This window comes from Arvicola amphibius, chromosome 4 (assembly GCF_903992535.2).
Source record: "Arvicola amphibius chromosome 4, mArvAmp1.2, whole genome shotgun sequence".
Lineage (NCBI taxonomy): Eukaryota > Metazoa > Chordata > Mammalia > Rodentia > Cricetidae > Arvicola > Arvicola amphibius.
Genome location: NC_052050.1, coordinates 25,378,565 through 25,398,776, shown reverse-complemented (window position 1 = coordinate 25,398,776; position 20,212 = coordinate 25,378,565).

Sequence of the window (20,212 nt, the reverse complement as noted above, 5' to 3'; positions counted from 1 at the left end):
TATGGAACAAGAAAAAAAAACCAGAAAATAATGGGTGGCCCCCTTCCCTGCCTTTCTTTCCCTGGTCACCTCTCTTTAACAGCGGAGGAGCTTCTCTGGGTAGGCCTGGAAGAAAGGGAAGACTTTTTATTTGTTTGTTTTTATGTTTACGTAAAAGGATAGCAACTGGAAAAAGTGAAGAGACCCAGGATTAGCCTGGAGGGACTCTGGGCACCCGATGCCAAAGTGTTCTCAGACTTTTTTGCTTTTTCATTGCCTGTGTCTGGGATCCCTGAATACAAGGTGCCCGATGGCACCAATGACCAGGACATAATACAAAACCCTGGAAAACCCAGAGGAGAATGGCTATTTTCAGAAGCAGCACCAGGAGATAGACATGGAGGGAGGGTTTCCTTCGCAATGTCCTTGGGCTTACTGTGGGGTAGGACTAAATGGGGGCCCTGCTCATCAGAGCCAGGAGGTTACCTCTGTCATTCCAAACCTTGGACTGAGCGGAGGCTCTCTGTAATCCAGCACCATTCCTGAAGTTCGGAGAGGCTGCTGGCCTGATGTGGTGGCATTGAGTTGAGTAGCTATCTAGTAGTGGGTAGTGACCCACATATTCATGGCTTTTCCCTATCCAACAAGCGTTTATGGTTCTCCAAGAAGCCATGAGTAAGTCTCTGCAGCCAAGGGAATCTGGCGCATCCTCATGTGGTCTGGTGGGATTTCAGCCCTGGCTCCTCTCTCAGGAAAGAATGAGGTGGGGTGGGGGGGAAGCTGCTCAGGTTCTTCTAAACATGTTTGCCAAAAAGGAGCTAGGAGTTAGGCGTGGTGGTTGACGACTCTAAATCTAGTTGTGGGATGCTGAGGCAGGAGGATTGTAGAAAGTCTGGGTTGAAGCCAGCAGGGCAGAGTGAATTTCAGGTCAGTCCAAGCTACATTAAACCATGTTTTCTTCTCCTCCTTCTCCTCTTTCTCCACCTTCTTCAACTTCAAAAGTCAAGACTGGGGGAAAGGAGGGAGAGAGACACCACCTCTGCTTCTTGTGTGACAGAATGTGTGTGCCCCTCAGAAATGTAGGCAGAAATCCATTGTGACTAGAAAGTTCTTTCCATTCCTGCCATGGTCCAGTCTACGCCCCCAGGTTAGGTTATGGACTCAGCATCACCTTCCACCTTCCTCACAAGAAGCCACTTTGGGGTAGCTATCTTTGTTTTTTGTTTTTCTGAGACAGGGTTTCCCTTTGCATAGGTCTGGTTGTCCTGGAACTCGTAGACCATGCTGGTCTTTAACTCACAGAGCTCCGCCTGCCTCTGAGCGCTGGCATTAAAGGCTTGGGCCACCACCGCCTGGCTGGGATAGCTTTTGAAATGATAGCACTCTGTCATGTCATCCCAAACCTGACCGAAGTGAGCAGACCCTTCCCTGACCAACTTCATAAGGGGTGTGATGGGAATGTGGGAAGCGTGTGGCAGCACTGAGGTATGTGACCCCCACACACACTTAGGCAAGGAGAAAGCTGCAAGACTGACCGCCATCTCAATGAACAGATGGCTCAAGAGGAGAAAGTCCTGGGCGGGTGAAGGTTCTGGACTCCCAGGCTCTAACGCCACCATTCTGCCCAAAGGGACTTAAAATTTCAGAGCTCCTTTACTTTTCGATGATACTAACTTCAGAGCAGACAAAAGATTTGGGGGTCTTAAGACATTTATTCCACCACCATGTTTGAACTATTAAGAAGACAAGCGCTCCCCCTTCCGGTAGACATTTGCTATTTCAGGAAACCGGCCGCCGCCTGAGGCTTTCGTCCTCCACCACCACCCCCTTGAACTCCCAGCTTCAGGCTTGCTACTGCCCGGGACCTCTGGCCTCCGAGTTTCGAAAGTTCTAGGCACGTGAAAGCTTAGAAGACGTCAGGAATTCCAGCGGATGTCTAGGTCTAGTCTCGGATAAGTCCCGGAGGAGAGCAGGGATGGCGAAGAAGAATCAAGGCCAAGGGTGCCAGCCACATCCCGCCCATCTCTTACAACCATAACTGCTTGCGGCGGGTTTCCTAATTTTTCCCCACCTTATTTGCCTGGAACCTATGCAAAACATATTTAATTTCGTTTTGTACTAAATCATTTTCGGGAACCCTTCCCCAAACATATTTTATGAAGTGAATTATTCCCAGCCATCACCGACATCTATATCGCTCAGTGTGATTTATATGTGTAAAATACAACAAAATGCCGTGTCTACCCTGATTCACCTGCCGCCGTTTCCTTTTCAGTAAGGGATACTCGAAGCTACAAGAGATTTTCTTTCTTTCTTGTGACCACAATTTCAGACAACACTACCGAAAGAGCAAAGGATTGCTGCGGTACATTTCCCCCCCCCCCCCGAAAATGATTGGAGAGCCTTTTCATCAGCAAGGTATAATTTTACTCTATATACCCTTCCCTCCTCTCCCACCCATGTTAGTTCCTCCAGCGGAGAGTTTCAGGCAGCAACGAAATTGGATCCGAATGTAGCTTCTTCGTCTACACCGTCCCCGGCACTAATATTGCTTTTAACTACTAAGCAGGTGGATTATATTAGGCCTCTAGGGATCCAATGATGGGATAGCGGTTAAGTGTACCATCAGGATTTCCGGAAGCTCTTTTGAATCTAGGTCCCAGCCACAGCAAAGCCGAGGATGACCCCCCTGGCTCCCAAGTTCCGGCCTTTTACGCCAGCTGGCAAATACTTCCGGGAGGTTGTGGTGTTGCGGGAGGTGGGAGAAGGCTGGTTTGCCGCGGAATGAGAATTTATTTGGCCTCTCTTCCACATTCTCCTACTGGGGTTTGCTCTCAAGGGCGGCCCTAGCATGCCCCCACCATCTCGGAAGGGTTGCTGGCTCCCCTCCCCCAACGCAGAGCGGCCTCTGGCTCCCCTCTTCTCCTTCATTAACGTTTTATTCAAGGTTCTAAGTGCTGCACTTTAATTAGGTTTCTTTCGGGTGAGGGGGGAACCGTGCCCCACCCCACTCCAGTCCTGTCTTATAGAAAGCCCAGAGTTACAATCTCGGATTAAATAAATGAACTTATTACTGTCAATTTGCCATTAAGCGCCCTGGCGGCTGTGGTGGAAGAGACGGAGGGAGGCGATTTCAGTTGATTTTGAAAGACATTTATTCCATAAGTTCACCCACCTGAACAGTCTCTGGGAAGGAGAGGAGCCGCCCACTTCTGCCCAAGAGCGGGGCACCCTCCCCCCACTCCCGGCTCTGACTGGGACTTGCCGAGAGATTTAAAACATCCAATGGGGAACAGATGCCAGCCTGTCTTTCTTTCTTGGCTAACAGTTATGGGGTCTGGGGGGAAGGGCACCGAGTGGTCGGAGACGTGAAAGAAAGAATGCCTTCATTACCCCTAGGCTCCCCTAAATTGCCTCTGAAACAGGAGGGGCAGCAAAAGAATGCAGTAGCCCCCAGAATTATGGGAAGAGGAAGGGAGTCACTGCCGGTCGCTCAGTCTTTGGGGCGGGTCAGGGACTTTGCCATTGAACTTGAAGATCCAGGCTGGTGGTCTCCATTCCCTTCACCCCAACTCTACTAAATGCTTTTCAGGAAGAGCCGGGGAAGGTGAGTGGGAAAAGGGAGGCGGGGTGGGGGGAGGGGGGGAGCGCACTCTTCTGGTCTCAGAAAGGAGGCCAAGTTGGGGCTGGCAGTGGCGAGCCGCTGCCCAAAATGGCCACAGACCTGGGGAATCCTACCGAGAAGATTCTCCAAACTTCTTGGAGAAGCTATGAATGAGGTGGAGCCCACTGATTTAGCCTCGCCCCAGACTTAGCAAGGAGCAGGGCACCCGGAGCAGCTCGGGTTCCTGTCCAAGCCTTAAGGAACGCAAATCGCCCTGGGAGGCTGAAATCTTCGGGCAGATGTGTGCAGAGTTTGGGGCCTAGAAGCAACTGGATCCCCATCATGGCCTTTGCAGAGTGGTCAAGAGTGTTATTCACACACCCTCCCCTTTCCTACTTGCAAGAGCTTCTCTTTAATAAGGTAAACTATCTCATGGGTTGAGCGCTTCCTATGTATCAACCTGGGACCTGTCTCTAGAAGTCCTGCAAGAATGTTGCTCAAGAGTTTGCGAACATTGGAGGTCTCTGCAATAAGTGGGAAGGCGCAAAACTTCTCTCAGAGGCAGGCCTGTCAGGGACATCTTGCTGGGGTTTGCAGAGAAAGATAGTCATTTGGGCTGAATGTGACTAGACTAAGAAAATGCTTCCAAGTATGCGGGACATCCGGCTTGCTGGTCAGTAACCCAGGCAGTTGCTTTATGTTTGCCTTTGACTGGATGGAACCTTGGCAAGGAAAAACATTAATATTTTTAATGTTAGAATTTTTATTTAAAACATTTTATACCTGCATTAAAAGCTAGGCAAAAGTTAGCAAGGACAATTATTTACTAACCAACTTAGCGTTAACAAAAAGCAAGAGGAGAGTGTGGCATCTATCCTCTGGGAGAGGCTCCCCTCTCACCCCCAATGCTCTCTCAGAGGTTCCTGTGGGAGCTTCTGAAGAGCCACTGCAAGGGATGCCATCACAGGCAGGGCCAGCCTCAAGTGCTGAGTCCTTTCTGTACTCGAGATCATGGGGCCTTGTGGGACTGCTTACTTCCTCGGACCTGCTGCTAACAGGTTTGGGTGAGCAAGTTTATTTGCCGGCTGGTGAAGACTTGCTTATACCATCTTCAAACAACAACAACCACCCACGGGGCTTCTTCTCTGCTGTCCCTTAGAACTATTGCCCTCCACCTTGAAACTCCATACTGAACGACACTTTGTAAAATAAAGAAATTGAGACGACAGGACAGTGTGAGTTACTTCTTGTCACATTGGCAGGATCTGGGTCCCAAGGGTGGGTGGGGCACCTTTTACCTTCGGAGTTCTGGGTCTTTACCAACTGACAGAACAGGAGGCCCAGGCTCTTTCCTATCCCCAACCAACTTCTCCCTAGACAATGACAAACACCTGCTTCTTTCTGGAACTCTCTATTCCAGGTCACCCAGGGTAGATGCATTCCAAACACCTAGATTCTGTCTCTTTTCTAAGTGTGAAGACGGGATTAAACACGGGACAATTTAGTTGAACCAAGTTTTCATCCAAGTACCTAATGGATGCAAAGCTTCCATTCGGGAGAAGATACCTGGGGGATACAATGCCTTTCCACCGCCTTGCCTAGCTTCTCTGTTAGCTCTCGGGACGGCAGCCTCCAGGTCTGAGGACTATAATCTATGTTCTCTGCACCGTGAGGCAGAGGGACATCTTTGCAAATTATTACAGTCAGGACAAATGGAAAACAGGACTGAGACACACACGCTGGCATCTGGAGAGGTTTTCCGGGAAAGGCCCTGTTCCAGAAGGACCTGGAAAGTGGAAATGTGCGAGGAAAACTTAAGAAATGGCAGGAAACGGAAGGTCCTAGCGGGAGAGCTGTGTAAACCTCCCTCTCTGAACAGAGGTCAAGGGGTATCTCACATTGGCCTGGATGCCAGGGCAAAGCCTGACACTGATTAGATGCCCTCTGGCTCATACAGACCCTGACCATCCCTACTCCACTTAGGCAGGCGTTTGCATAACAACCCTAAGGCTCCAGACACGGGGTAGCGGAGTTCGGATCCATCCTAGGGCCCTCAGTTCACCGACCCTAGGAGAGTCCAGCCTAAGCACCCCCAGAGCCAGAGCCTTGCGCGCAGCCTTTGTCTGGATTTAAGTTCATTCCCCTCCCCCTCCAAGCAGGGTTTTGTCATTGAACTTGAGCCAGGTTGTAAACATTCCTTTAGCCCTTCAAGAGCGCGACAAGAAAGCCGAGCTGGTCGAGGGGAGAGGAGCGCGTGGGACTCTGGAAGGACCTGAAACGCCGGAGACCTGGCCTCTCTCACTAAACCATCCGTTGCTTCATTAAAGGAACTCGTAGACTTGGTCTTCCGCGAAAACGTACGGGGTCTGAGTGTAAAAAATCCGACCGTTGAGTCCCTAGAGCAAATAAGGCGGATTCTTTAGGGTCCGCATAACTAGCGTTTCCGTTCTCGAACATTATTCCCGGTAGTTTACCTTGGGTTAGGCAGTCAGCACCCCCACCCCCATATCATTCCCACGATCAAGATAAACACGTGCATAAATAACAAAGGATTAACAGCTCCAGCGGGCGCGCCGAGGTGGGTCACCCTGCTGCGCGGTCCTTGCCCTCCCAGTCGCCGCCGTGTGGGACTCCGGCCGGGGGTGCTCGATCAGCGACTCGGGTCCTGGACACGGAAACTCGGGCAACGGGGATTCTCTCTCTTCCCGCCGGGAAATCTCGGCCGCTGCAGCCGGGAGACCCGGGAAAAGCGTCTCTTTGCCAGAGACCTGCTGAGAGCGGAGGCCGGGGACTGGTGAGCGGCCTTTGGAACTGGTAGTAGCTGTGGTTGTTTTGTTCGATTGTGTTAAACTTTGTTTTAGAAATTCCTGGTCCTGGAACCCCAAGGCGGGCGGTGTCTGCGGCCGGACGAGGGGGATGTTTACTGACTGTGGTACGCGGGGTAAAAGGCGGCCCCGGGAGAGCTGCGGACGGAGAGAGCCGGGCTGGTCTGCCGGCCTGACGTGGCTGGGGATGGGGTCCGCGCCCAAGAGTCTTTTCCAGGAGCCCCCCAAGCCCGCTAAGGAGACGCCAGATTTCATCAACTGATGCAAAGCTTCCGGTCCTTCCATTTTAGGGCCAGAGAAAAATGTCCGGAGGAATTATCCAGAAAATGTTGCTGGTGCTCTTCCTTCCCCAGCCCCCAATTACCTGCCTTAACATTTGTTTGGATCAAAGGGCTGTTAACCCCCCTCTGCCCCGCAGCCTTGGCTCTCCAGGCCTTCCTGGCCCGGGAAAGAATTCAGCCAGCCCTTTGTCTTGACCTTAGGTGTTGGGGGGGTGGGGGAGACACTCTGGTCAAGTTCACTTTTTTACCTTTCGAAGAAATCAGGCCACTGTTTTCATTCCAGTCCGGGGAGTGGGGGAAGCTCCTAATTGTGATGTTGTATTGCGCGGGGAGGGTGCTTTGGAGAAAGCTTTTCAATTTTAATTTATGTCTCATCCTACCACAGCCCAGGGCTGTGGAGGAGACATAATTCGATGCGAGACAGATTAGTGTAACTGGAAATACTACATGCGGAAAAATGTCTTAAATTAGGCACTTGAATGGTTTGTGTTTGTTCGGTGCCAGACGTTTATCAATGTCAAGCGTTTATCAAGGCTAGGCGTTTATAGTGGTGGGCACCATTATTTCTGCTGAAACCGATTTAGAGGGAAAAGGGGACCCTAGCCTAACGGCTTCCCCGGAAGATGCACACAATAAAGTAAAAGCCCACAATATTCTTGGTCATTAAAAAAAAGTCAAAGTTAAAAAACAAAAATAAAGACGTACTCCTGAGATTTTACTCCCCCCCCCCCACCGCACAAAAAGAACTTCCATTTTTCGGTGCCTATGGTCTACAGTTTGTAGCCCCCGTTACTAGCTAGCTTTTGGTCTCTCCCTTTCCTATGTACTGACTTGCAGTGCTGTGCATCCAAGCTTGTTTTAAAACTTGCGTTTCCTAGGCGGTAAGTAACTTCCCAGGTTGTTGCAGTTTTGAAATAGTGCTTTTAAATTGCATACTATTTATGAAAGGAATTGTCAGGCTTTAAGAAATCATTTCTCAAATGCTGTTTGTTTAGGCGGTGCCTGTATTCAAAAACAGCTTCTTCTATGGATTGACAGAGCCGCTCATTCGCACAGTTAAGACTTTCAAAAGTATTAAATGCTATAAAGAAAAAAGAACGTCCCTTAAACCACCATTCCATAAACTCTCATTCCATAACCTGCCTTGGAAGTTTTCAAAGCTTAATCTCCATTGTGTTTTTGTTGCTCCCTTTTCTGTCTACAGCTACTTTTCAAAGCGAATTTTGTGTGACTTTTGGTATTTTGCTCTTTAAACTTAATCTTAAATTAAGAACATTTCCCAGTGTCTATGTTTCGAAATCCTGGCTTTAACAATTTTGCAATATTTAATCCTCCAGATATGCCATCCAAAAAGCGTTTCTTTGTTGGGTATGTAACTCAGATAGAGTGCTCACCTAGCATGCTCAAGGCCCTGGGCTTTATCTTTAAAAAATGCTGTGTTTAATTGTTGGGCACTAGGACTGTTTCCACATTTAATTTTAATTTTTTATTTTCTTTGAGACATGTCCCTGTGTAGCCCTAGCTGGCCTGCAACTTTCTATGCTGACTAGTCCCCACATGGATTTCAGAAGTAATTCAGAAGAAGAAAATTGCCCCCTCAGTATGTTTGGTGGGGAGATGGGAGATGAATCTCACTGGAACAGAATGCTTTGAAATCATCAGGTTAAAGTTTCTCAGTATTTCTTGGGAGTCGGCAAGGGGACCCCTCTAAGCACTCCGTGAAGAGGCTCCATGTTGGTAACAGTGGCAGTTAGGTATCCTGGAGACAAAATTTGTTAAGTGGAACATCAAGAATTTTTGCTTTTTTGCTTCTCAGGTTTTAAAACCTCACTTCTAGGGACCCGCAAAGGATGGGTCTGTTTACCTAGGAAGAGAGCAACGCCAGAAGTAGGTGGAGGAAATGAATAATCCGAATAATGGGGTGGAGATCAATCCAAGCTAGATGCCCCCCACCCCTACTAGGATATTATCTTTGCTTCATAGAGATCAAAATATTTACCTTTAGTAAATATTTGTCCCTTAGTGGAGAAAGAGGAAAAGAGAGAGGAAGGGGGAGGGAGGGAGAAGGAAGCGAGCGAGCTGGCAGGAGCTTTCTCCCCTACTAGTGCTAACCCAGGGCAAGTGGAGAATCCCATCCTTCCGTACCCCCACCCCCACCCCTTTAGTGGAATAGAGGATTTTATGCAGATGAACCTAGCCTCAAATTCTGATTCCCCTGCTTTGGCCTCCTGAGTTCTGGGCCTGCAGATGTGGGCCTCCCTTTCCCAGCTTGACTTTTCCTAGTAAAGCTTCACTCTCGGGGCTTTGAGCTCCCTAGCTAGTGGAGCAGGGTAAAATGCAAGATACATTGTCATATTTACAGACAGCAGACCGGTGTCGCATTGCCATGTAAAATAAAAGTGGTGGTTCTATCCCCATATACACATAAACCCATGGTAGAACTACTAGCCCTGACCTCCAGGTTCAGGCTGGAGATTAGTTAGCTCAGTGGAAGACCGTTTGCCTTAGCATGCCCAAGACTCTTGGTTCACACCTCAGCAAAAGGGGAAGGATACTGCAGGCTCATTTTGCATGTGTTTTTATAGTATTCCAGGGATAATGATGACCCAGAGCCAGTGGAGTGGAGCAGAGCTTGAAGCCCAAGTCTCCCTTATTGGCACTGTCTCATGTGGTTAGAGATGCCTGGTGGTGGGCAGAACGCGGGCTTGATTCTTGTAATGCTGCCGAGGAGAAGGAAAAGGACACCTCCCATCTGGCACAGGTAAGTGGCTGTTAAAGTCACTTCTCATATTCCTTTCCAGGCCTGATGATTTGGGTCATCATCTCACTCTATTTTCATTAAGGGTCAAGACCAAGTTGGGCTTTTAAAGTTTATGAGAAAGGGTATCAGAAATGATTTTCAATGTTAAAAAGAGATAATTCAGTGGAGCTGGTGGGGGTAACTTGGTAGCGTTCTTGCCTAGCATGTATGAGGCTCTAAGTTCAACCCCCAACACTATTATACATTCCTAGCTCATATGCACATGTGCATGTGTGCGTGTGCACATGTGTGCATGCGCGCAGGCATACACACACAAACATACACACGCACATTGGGTGTCTTTATTTTTTTTAAAAGCTCCCTCCTTTTCTGAGACATGACATTATGCACATTAATTTTAAGTGTGTGACTTGCCTATGGATAGATATTTACAGACATAATCACAGGTTACTACAAAACAACCCCTGGCCCCTACTCATGCTACCTTGCCCCTTTACAGTATAATGTTCCAGAGATAACGGCAATTCGGATTTCTACTGACATTGATTTGTTTTGCCTGTTCATAAATTTTTTATGTGTGTGTATGTGCCTGCCTTACTGGCCCTGTGATTACTCTTGAACTTGTCTTTTGGCACCTAAATCTGCTTATTTACATGAGAAAGTCTGTATTGTACAGTAGCTGAATGTAACCTCGCTAGCTAGGTGGCGGCCCAAAAATCAGGTCATCTATACAGCACTCCAGCTGTGGACTCTCCACAGCTGTCAGATTTAGGAGACAGAAGCATCTGCAGGCCGGAGAACCTGATTACAGTGACCTGGATTTCTGGGATGAGCATATTTGGAAGTCTTATTTAATGACCTCATCATCCCCTGGATTTGGTGGCAGCAGATATTCAGCTGGAGTCGTTCTTAGTTGTCTTCCTCGGTGCAGTCACATCTAGCCATGCCTCTGCAAACTGCCCCAAACTCACCGCAAAAGTCGAACACAATGAGATGGTGGGCTGCCTGACTGGGGTCAGAGGTCATGGTCAGCAGGGACCAGGAACCTAAGGGTTAGTGCTGGAGATGGGATTTGTTCTCCTGAGTCCCGATTTGGAAGCTCAGTTGAGTCTTAGAAAATTTATCACCTCAGGGTCTTGTTAACAAGAATCGATCTATCTTCCCAGGCAAAAATTTCCATTACTGGTGACAGGTGCCTGGAGCCAGCTTATTAAAAACCATCATTTCAACCTCGAAAGCGAATGCACCCTGTATATTTGGAACAGAATGCTAATTCCCAGCTTTATGACATCGTCTAGGATTCTAGGACGCAGAGCGGTCGGGGCCATTTTAATATTCAAGAGGAAAGCAGAACAAGACAAAACCCAGGCCTGTATCTTCAGCTACATCCTAGATCCAAGCCGCCTTAGGGTCTGCCTTCCTTCAGGCCACACCCACCTTCTAGGGGGTTAGCTCAGTTCAAAGCTCTGCTGCCTTGGGTTGGCTCTGGAGACTCTTCTCTCATTAATCTGCTCCTGCAGTACGCATACAGTGAGCCCCATCCTTCCTGCAGATTGATGGGTTGAACTCATGTCCCCAGTGAGAAATGCCCTCTGAGGCATGTGAAGTGACCTCAGACTCACTTTGAAGACTAGAATGACCGCCAGTTTCTGTTCTTCCTGTTTCTACCTCTTAGTCGAGGATGTGCCACCATGTACAGTTGCTGTGAGCATCAAACCCAGCGCTTTGTGCTTGTTAGGCAAGCTTTCTACCAACTTAGCTACATCTGCTGGGTTCCTATGTTTCTGAGCATCTCCAGTGTTTCTGTGGACGTCCACATCTTTTCTATTAGGTGGTGCAGTGGGGTACATCCAGAGGCAAAGAATCTGCCCTTTCTTCAGAGAGGCTGAACAAACACACGGGCAGTTCTTGGCTGTTGGAGGTGAGAGACTCTGCACTCGCTGAACTCTCCAGCTTCCTACTCTCTCCTGCATGGTTCTGGAAAGCAGGCAGTGAGTGAGGGGACAGAGTTGGGGAGATACCGTGTGGAGATCTTATAGGGATGAGAAAGCTTTCACACGCCACAAACTCTGTACCCTCTCTGGTCTTCCAAGAGACCTTGGAAAACTTACCCAAATTATTAGCACTCAGGCCAAGTAAAAGAGAAATTTTAGGGAATTCAGCTGAATGACCTGGTTAAGAATTAATATTATGGGGCTGGAGAGATGGCTCAGAGGTTAAGAGCACTGGCTTCTGGTTGCTCTTCCAGAGGTCCTGAGTTCAATTCCCAGCAACCACATAGTGACTTACAGCCGTCTGTAATGAGGTCTAGTGCCCTCTTCTGGTGAGTAAGCACACATACAGACATAACTATATATCATAAACAAACAAACAAACAAATAAATAAATAAATACAAACATGTGACCTTAGGGTTCATTCATTAAAAAAAATTGTTACGGAAACAAAGTCTGTAGCTCAGTGGCAGAACGATTGCTCAGAACCCTGAAGATTGTGGAATTTATCCCCAACACCACCACAAGAAGAAGTCACCTAAAATGCTTAGGGTTGGGGCTGGAGCTGTCAGTGAGTGAGTGGCCTGGGAGCTGCCTAAGGCATAGCAGAAGGATCTAAAGTTAAAGGGGTCTTGGCTACATAACTCTCATGGCTACATCAAAACAACATCAGGGAGAAGGTGTTGGTTGAGTCAGTAAAGTGTGTGTCTTGCAAGTGTTAAAACCTGACTCTGGTCCCCAAAAATCCACATGAAGATGTCAGGCATGGTCGCAGCAGGGGCGGGTGGGGAGGAGACAGGTGAACCCCTGGGGCTCCCTGGCTGGCCAGTATGCACAAGATAAATCATGCAGACATATACACACAAAGTTTGAAGGGAGCACATAGGCACTGGTAGCTGATTGCTTACATATGATCGTGTTGGTGACCTCCCTGAAAGATGAAGCCAAAGGGTCATTTGTATCATAACAAAATGTCCCCAAGGTTTGATTTTGGTCTCTGTCTTTTTTGTTTGTTTTGGTTTTGGTTTTTCAAGACAGAGTTTCTCTGCGTAATAGCTTTGGCTATCCTGGAACTTGCTCTGTAGATCAGGCTGGTCTTGAACTCACAGAGATCCACCTGTCTTTGCCTCTTGAGTACTGGGATTAAAGGTGTGCACCACCACCACCGACTTAGTGAACGACATGCATGTGACATGACTGTCACAGGCTATGATATTTCACCAGGCTTTTGGCTGATCTTGTGGACGCGCGTGATTTGTTTGGGATTAAAGGCGTGCGCCACCACCGCCCGGCTTGATTTATTAGTTTTATGTGTGTTTTGCCTATGTATGTATTATGTGTAACATGTGCATGCTTGGTACCTATAAGGTCAGGACAGGGCATCAAATCCTCAGGAACTGGAGTTACATTCGGTTGTGAGCTACGGTGTGGGTTCTGGGAATTAAATCTGGGTCTTCTGCAAGAACAACACATGCTCTTAACCTCTAAGCCATCTGTGCAGTCCCCTGGGTTTTCTTTTTGTTTCGGGAAGTGGTGCTAAGGAACCCACTTGAGCCAGGAAGGCATTCTACTAGAGAACAAGCCTCAATATTTAGCCCTGATTATAATTTTTTCTTCTTTTCTGAGACAAAGTCTCATTCTACCTTAGGCTGGCCTGGCACTAACTATGTAGGCTCTGCTAGCCTTTAACCCAAAGCAATCCTCCTGCCTCAGTGTCGTGAGTACTGGCTTCATAGGTGTTAGCCCGCTCAACCCTAAAAAATCTTTTGTCCTAGAGATTTGGGAGGTACGGGCCTTCCTCTGACCTCCCCATCTTTAAAGAGTCAAGCTTCCTTCCGTGTCCTCTCCCACTATAAAATATCTCAAAAAACAACACAAACTCAAGGTCACAGCTACTTATGCTTCCATGGGAAAAGCGTGAGAAATTGACCATTTATCCGTTTGCTAGTGTCGGGGGTTTGAGGCTTGGGAGAGTTGTGGGCCAGCAAGGTGGCTTGGTTGGCTTATGGTAGTTCCTTTGGCTTTCTGGGTGGAACCACTTCCTGGATCTCAGACTCAAGAAATTGCGGTTTTTCCTTCCCCAACGGTGAGACTCCCTGGGAAACAAAGGCGTTCCCTAACTCAGAGCAACAAGGCTCCCATGGGTGGGTCGGTGGTGGTGTGGTATGCGTGCGTGCGTGCGTGGTGTATGCATCTCCCACAGCCCAGCTATGAGCAGGGAGATAAGCATTGCATTTTCTTTTCTTTTTTAAAAAATATTTATTTATTTATTATGTATACAATATTCTGTCTGTGTGTATGTCTGCAGGCCAGAAGAGGGCACCAGACCTTAGTACAGATGGTTGTGAGCTACCATGTGGTTGCCGGGAATTAAACTCAGGACCTTTGGAAGAGCAGGCAATGCTTTTAACCACTGAGCCATCTCTCCAGCCCAGCATTGCATTTTCTAGACGGCTTGGACAGTGGAAGCAAGCCTCTCTCCCATAAAGACGTTTGCTTTGTCCCTAAGATTTGTTCGGAGCCGTCTTGCTGTGTCCCATGTGCTTTCTTCACTCTGACTTTCCAAGGCCCACATTCACTGTTGGCACAGCTGCTGGGTGGAAGTGTGACTCTGGGCTGAGATGTCCGCTGCCAACTTGGCTAGGGTTTCCCAAGGCTGCTCTGAAGGTGCCGTCTCTGCTAAGAACGAGGCTGAAGAAGCTCATCTCCGAGCTCCAGCCACACCTGGATCCATGCCCTCAAAAACTGTCAAGTGGCTGGAATGTCTGAGGAGGACAAATGGGAAAGAGGTAGTGGTCTCCTCTCCTCCTCCCTCCATCCATCCCTCTCTCTTTCTTTCTGTCTGTTTTTCGAGACAGGGTTTCTCAATGTAGCCCAGGCTGTCCTAGAACTCGCTTTGTAGACCCCTTCATACTCACAGAGAATCCCCTGCCTTGATACCCAAGTGCTGGGATTAAAGGTGTGTGCCACCACCACCTGGCTTCCCTTTCATTTTAAAAGAAGATTTAATTGGGCCTTTGGTATGGGAGAATGGTCTGTATTCTGTCAATTATGTTTTAAATAAACGCTGATTGGTCAGTAGCCAGGCAGGAAGTATAGACAGGACTACCAGACAGGAAGTAGAGGCGGGTCAATGAGAACAGGAGAATTCTGGGAAGAAGGAAGCCCATTCCTCCGCAGTCTTCTCCCTATCAGAGAAGCAAGATGTGACTGCCTCGCTGAGCCATGTGGCTAACACAGATAAGAATAATGGGCTAATATAAGTTATAAGAGTTAATAAGAAGCCTATGCTAGTGGGTCAATCAGTTTATAATTAATGTAGACCTCTGTGTGATTTCATTGGGACTTAATGATTGTGGGAACTGGGCAGGACAGAAAACCTCAGGCAACAGGCCTTGTGGTGGTGGTGCACACCTTTAATCCCAGCACTTGGGAGGCAGGAGGTTCTCTGAGTTTAAGTCCAAGCTGAACTACAGAGTGAGTTCCAGGATAGCCAGGGCTACACAGAGAAACTCTGTCTTGAAAAACCAAAAATGAATAATTCATAAAATAATAGTAATTAATAAATAATAAAACATAATAGGCCGGGCGGTGGTGGCGCACACCTTTAATCCCAGCATTCGGGAGGCAGAGGCAGGCGGATCTCTGTGAGTTCGAGACCAGCCTGGTCTACAAGAGCTAGTTCCAGGACAGGCTCCAAAGCCACAGAGAAACCCTGTCTCAAAAAACCAAAAAAAAAAAAAAAAAAAAAACATAATGACTTTGTTATATATATTTGTGAGCACCTGTGTGTGTCTGTGCACAACACGCATGACTGGTGTGTGCAGAAGTCAGAAGAGGGCACTGAGTTCCCCTGGAACTGTACCTGGTTGTGGGCTGGGAACCTGACCTGGGTTCTCAGCAAGAACAGTACCTATCCTTCACTGCTGAGCCATCTTCTCAGCCCCTCCCTCTCCCCTTTTCAGACCTCTAAAGAGAACCCCTGTAATGGTACTTTCTGTGTCAAATGACGTTCTAGAGTTTTCTGCCGAGGACAATTCTCACATGCGCACACATGCACACACAGGCACATGCGCACAGCCTCTCCCCTGTAAGGCAGACTCTTCCATGGAACCCTGACTGGTCTGGAACCCACATGCACCACAGTGCCCAGCTGGCAACTCTCCTTTTTAAAGACCTTCTTAGTGACAAAGTTTCACTATGCCAACTGGCCTCTAAGTCACTGTAGCTGGGATGAGCCTGAACTTCGGATTCTCCTGCCTGCACCTCCTGAGTGCTGGGTGACAGGTGTGTTGCATTGTGCCCCATTGATGCCATGCTGGGGATTTGATCCAGGGTTTGGTATGTGCTAGGCAAGCACTCCACCAACTGATCCCCATCCTTGGCCCTACTAAAGTTTTTGTTTGTTTGGTTTTTCGAGACAGGGCTTCTCTGTGTTATGATTCTGGCTGCCCTGGAACTAGCTGTTGTAGACCAGGCTGGTCTCGAAATCACAGAGATCCGCTGCCTCTGCCTCTGAAGTGCCTCCATCACTGCCCAGTTTATTAAAGGTTTTTAATTTTTTTTTTCAAATAAATTTTTTCAGTCAGCGGACAAAAGAATGGGCTCCATGCGCACATCACTGCTCCTGGCTCCCATGCAGGACACCATGGCTCTCCATGCGCACATCACTGCTCCTGGCTCCCATGCAGGACGCCATGGCTCTCCTTCTCTCTGCTCTCCGCTGTTTATTTTGTTTCATTTGTTTGTTTGTTCTGGGGATTGAGGTCGGGGCCTTCAGAGAAACACGGTGAGGAATCTCAAACTCTGGAGGCTGAGGCCGGAAGATTGAAAATTCAAGGCCAGCCTAGGTTACACACTGAGACCCTATCTCAAAAAAGAAATTAAGACCACTGAGCTACACCCAGTCCTTGGAATTCTTTTTCTTCCTTCCTCTCTTCCTTCTTTCCTTCCTTTCTTTCTTTCTTTCTTTCTTCCTTCTTTTTTTAAAAAAGATTTATTTGTTTATTTTATGTGCATTGGTGTTCTGCCTACATGTATGTCTACGTGTGAGGGTGTCGAGTTCTCTGGAACTGGAGTTATAGACAGTTGTAAGTTGCCATGTGGTTGCTGGGAATTGAACTCGGGTCTTCTGGAAGAGCAGTCAGTGCTCTTAACCTCTGAGATACCTTTCCAGCCCCAGCTATTCTTTATCTTGTGTGTGTGTGTGCATATGTGTGTACATGTATATTCAGGTATCTGAGGAGATACCAGAAGAGGGCATCAGCTTCCCTGGAACTGGAGTCAAAGATGGTTGTGAGCCTTGCAACATGGGTCCTGGGAACAGAATCAAGGCCTCTGGAAAAGCAGCAAGTGCTTTTAACCGCTGAGCCTTCTCTCCAGCTTGTCTTGGCTGTTCTATCGAGACATGCTGTTGACTTTCACTTCCTGGTGGGACTTTCCTGAGGTCCCTGGCTTTGTATTCATGGCAAGCTCCTGCCTACCTTCACAAGTGTCAGGCTTACAGGCTTGTGTCACCAAGCCAAATAAATGTTTTTGTTTGCTTGTTTTGTTTTTAAGATTTACTTATTTATTATGTATATGAGTGCTGTGTCTGCACGCTAGAAGAGGGCGTCGGATCCCACTATAGTGGTTGTGAGCCGCCTTATGGTTGCTGGGAATTCAACTCAGGACCTCTGGGAGAGCAGCCACTGAGCCATCTCTCCAGCCCCTGGTTTTGTTTCTTCAGTGAAAGAGGTAGCGGACTGATCTGGCTCTGGTGTGTCTGGAACCGTTGCTAATATCCCCGCAGTTGTTAAGTGACAACATCCACAAACTGTCGTCGGCTCGTCAGCCCTATGGCAGGTGGCAGGGCTGTCCCCACAGAAGGCAATAAAACCCCTGCTTGATATGTGGAAAGTCAGACAGCAGCTGGGAGAAGAATAGAGGGCAGGGAACAGATGAGAGAACAGGGTAAAGACAGGGAAAAATAAAGAGACACGGGGACAGAAAAGACAACTGGACTGGCCATAGAGCCCAGGTGGTGCGGTGCATGCCTTGCAGGAAAGCCCTGCTTTCCAGCCCCAACGCCACTCAAACCTTTGTACACGACTAGAATCTCTACGACTCAGGAGGTAGAGGCAGGAGGAACAGAAGTTCAAGGTCTTCCTTGATTACACAGTGAGTTCAAGGCCAGCCTGAGCCCAAGAAAAGGTGGAGGGTGGCAGGGGAAGAGAAATGAGTGGAAAATATGTGTCTGGAAAAGACCCAGACATCAACCACTTCCCAAAATGATACAATGAGTCCGGATGAGACAGGTGTCCCTCCCATTGTCGGGGCCGGGAGACACAGGTAAAGAGGCTCTCATTTCTAGAACAGAGAGTCCACAGAGCTTTGGTCTTAACTGGCCTGGCAGGTGTAGGCAAGCTCTCCCCAGTACCATCTCTGCAGAGGGAGGGGATCCGACAGCTGCCTTGGATCTTCTCAGGACCCAGTCCCAACCAGTCTTCAGGAGTTGAATTCCCAAGAGCAGGGCATCCTTGGCAGCCTCAGAGGACGATGGGGTACAGCGGGAACATGCCTGTCCTGCTCTTGGGTAGTGGGTACAGCTGCCAGGGGCTGTGTCTGTGTCTTCAGGTTCCTTAACTCCGGAGCAGGATTACCTAGTACAGCCTTGGCTCCCGATTCTCCCCTGCCGTGGGAGGTGTTTTGTTTGGAGCCTGACCCGGAACTCACCCTGTAGACCAGGCTGGCCTCAAACTCACAGAGATCCGCCCGTCTCTGCTTCCCGAGTGCTAGGATTGTTTGTCAAGACAATGTTTCCCTGTGTATCTCTGGCTGTCCTGGAACTTGCTCTGTGGACTATTTTTTAAAACATTTATTTTACGAGGCAGCGCATAAATCACGGTTTGCGTGCAGATGGCAGAGGACAACTGGCAGGAGTTGGCGCCTCTCCCTTTTATCATGTGGGGCTCAGAGATGGAACTCAGTTGGCGTCTAGTGATGTAACCTACTGAAGCATTTTGCAGGCCCTTTTTTTTTTTTTTTTTAGAGCCTGTCCTGGCACTTGCTCTGTAGACCAGGCTGGTCTCGAACTCACAGAGATCCGCCTGCCTCTGCCTCCCGAGTGCTGGGATTAAAGGCGTGCGCCACCACCGCCCGGCCTGCAGGCCCATTTTTTTTTTTTAAAGATTTATTTATTTATTATTATGTATACAATGTTCTGTCTGTCTGTATGCTTGCTGGCCAGAAGAGGGCACCAGATCTCATTACAGATGGCTGTGAGCCACCATGTGGTTGCTGGGAATTGAACTCAGGACCTCTGGAAGAGCAGTCAGTGCTCTTAACCTCTGAGCCATCTCTCCAGCCCCAGGCCCATTTTTTGAATGTGTTTATTTGTATGTGGTGGTGATGTGGGCACCACACACACTACAGAACAGTGTAGCTGGAGACAAAGGACAATTAGAAGAGCTGGTCCTCTTCTCTTACCATGGGGACCCAGGTGTCAAACTCAGGTCTTTAGGCTTGGCAGCAAGTTTCTTTTACCCGTGAGCCATCTTGCCAGTTCAAGTGGGAGGGTTTTGAAAAGTGGGAAGAAGGCCAGGGTGGGCGCTAAAGCTGATGGTGGGGACTGAAGAGGCAGCTCCGCTGGGAGTGTTTGTTCTGCAAGCGTGATGACCTGAGTTTGGTCCCCAGGTTCCCTATATTTAAATAAAATAATTAAGCTGGGTGACGGTGGCGCACGCCTTTAATCCTAGCACTCAGGAGGCAGAGGCAGGTGGATCTCTGTGAGTTCAAGGCCAGCCTGGTCTACAGAGCAAGTGCCAGGACAGGCTCCAAAGCTTCAGGAGAAACCCTGTCTTGAAAACAAACAAATAACCAATAGAAATTCAGGTGTGGTGGTGTGCACCTGTAATCCTAAAATGGGGGAGGTGGAGAAAGGCAAATTTCTGGGCTCGCCAGCTGGCTAGTCTAGCCTAGCCTACACATCAAGTTCCAATGAGAGATGGCACCTGAGGAACGGTAGAGGTCATCTGTTGATCGCCACATGCTTGCTTATACAGGTGCATGCGTACTTGCAGATATATGCACATACGCACACACACACGCACGTGCACACACACATGCTGCTGGTGGAAACACTCTGGCTTTGAGAGCAGAGTATACGTGTCATGTCCAATTCCAGACAGGATGCCCCCTCTCCCTGTTCCCCACTTTGGGTTTCTCCCATTCTATTGGCAGACTGTCTACAGGAGAGGAAATAATTCAGCATCTTATTATTAAAAGATAGGAGAGGTTGCATTCTGAATTTTGTCTCATCATCCTGGGAGAATTGGGGCTGTCTCTTGCACCCGTTTTCTACCCCTTTTGCTGGTTTCTCTCATGTAAAGTCTCTCCTGCAACTTTGGGCCTTCCCTGTTCACGCTCTTGCCTTTGGTGAAATCACGGCTTGAAATCATTTCTGCTGAAGATCTCTGGATGCCAATCAGGTACAAGTTCTTCCAGTGTGTCCCTTGATCCATCCATATTTCCTGAGGCCCTGGAAACCTCTTTACATTCTTCCCTAACTTTGCTGTCCTCTGAGACCAGAAAGAATCAGGGTTCTAGGCTATCAACATTTCTGCTTTCCGATATTTCAGATCTGCTTTTTAAACCTGGCAGGGTTGTTTAAGGCTGTGAGCTGTGTTGTCCGTGGTGCAGCATGTCACGGGCTGGGGAGGATGCAGAGGATGTGGAGGAAGCAGGTGGGGAATGGGTACCCTGGGTGAAGTTTCTGTCTGTGCCCAAGAGT